Here is a 1,734-nt window from a genome sequence, read left to right as displayed (position 1 = left end):
TTTGCTGCTCTCTTTCTACTTGTTTCAGTTGTAGGGTTAATGTTTTGATTATGGCCCTTTCTTCTCTTTGGATGTGTGCATTTATTGCTATAAACTGACCTCTGAGCATGGCGTTTGCTGTGTCCAAAAGATTCTGGTAGGATGCATTTTCATTCTCATTTGATTCTAGGAATTTCTTTATTCCATTGTTAATTTCCCCTATAACCCAGTAGTTTTTGAGCAAGATGTTGTTCAGTTTCCATGTGTTTGATTTTTTTTTCCTTGCTTTTTGTGTTATTGATTTCTACTTTTATGGCTTTATGGTCAGTGTCATGGATTGAATTATGTCCCCAAAAAATGTGTGTATCAATTTGGCTGGGCCATGATTCCTGGTATTGTGTGATTTTCCTTTATGTTGTAAATCCTGCCTCTATGACGTTAATGAGGGAGGATGGGTGGCAGTTGTGTTAGTAAGGCAGACTCAATCTACAAGACTGGATTGTGTCCTGAGGCAATCTCTTGAGATATAAAAGAGAGAAACAAGCAGAGAGACAGGGGGACGTCATACCACCAAGAAAGCAGTGCCAGGAGCAGAGCATGTCCTTTGGACTCAGGGTCCCTGCACAGAGAAGCTCCTAGTCTGGGGGAACATTGATGAGAAAGCCAACAGAGAGAGAAAGCCTTCCCCTGGAGCTGATGCCCTGAATTTGGACTTTTAGCCTACTTTACTGTGAAGAAATAAATTTCTCTTTGTTAAAGCCATCCATTTGTGGTATTTTTGTTACAGCAGCACTAGATGACTAAGACAGTTATAAAGATGCTTTGTAATGTTTCAATGCTTTAGATTCTATTAATGCTTGCTTTATGGCCTAATACGTGGTCTACTCTGGAGAATGTTCCATGTGCATTGGAAAAGAAAGTACATTTGGCTGCTGTTGGGTGGAGTGTTCAGTATATGTCTATGAGATCAAGTTGGTTGATTGCAGCATTTAGATCTTCTGTGTCTTTACTGAGCTTCTTTCTGGATGTTCTGTCCCTCACCAAAAGTTGTGTGTTGAAGTCTCCTACTACTATTGTGGAGCTGCCTCTCTCTCTTTTCAGTGCTGTTAGAGTTTATGTATTTTGGAGCCCTGTCATTGGGTGTGTAGGTATTTATTATAGTTATGTCCTCCCGGTGTACTGACCCTTTAATCATTATATAGTGTCCTTCCTTACCCTTTGTGGTGGATTTTACTTTAAAGTCTATTTTGTCAGAGATTAATATTGCCACTCCTGCTCTTTTTTGATTGTTGTTTGCTTGATATTTTTTTTCCATCCTTTGAGTTTTAGTTTGTTTGTGTCTTTAAGTTTAAGGTGTGTCTCTTGTAGGCAGCATATAGAAGGATAGTGTTTTTTTTTTAATCCATTCTGCCACTCTCTCAGATTTATTAGTGCATTAAGTCTATTTATATTCAGTGTAATTATTGATAGGTATGAGTTTAGTGCTGTCATTTTGAAGTCTTTTTTGTGTGTTGTTGACAGTTTCTTTGTTCCACTTAATTTTCTGTACTGAGTCATTTTTCTTTATGTGTTTTCATCATTGTTGATTTTGTATTTGCAGAGTCTTTATATTTTTCTTGTTTTTTATGTTCATGTGTAGCATTGTTAGTTTCCTTTGTGATTACCTTAATATTTACCCTGATTTTTAAAATTTTAAACCAGTCTTTTATTTCTTTATATAGCCTTGACTTCCTTTCCATCTGAAAAATCTATGTC

This window comes from Trichechus manatus, unplaced genomic scaffold (assembly GCF_000243295.1).
Source record: "Trichechus manatus latirostris isolate Lorelei unplaced genomic scaffold, TriManLat1.0 scaffold00218, whole genome shotgun sequence".
In the NCBI taxonomy this organism is placed as follows: Eukaryota; Metazoa; Chordata; class Mammalia; order Sirenia; family Trichechidae; genus Trichechus; species Trichechus manatus.
Note: the sequence above shows the minus strand (reverse complement) of the source record.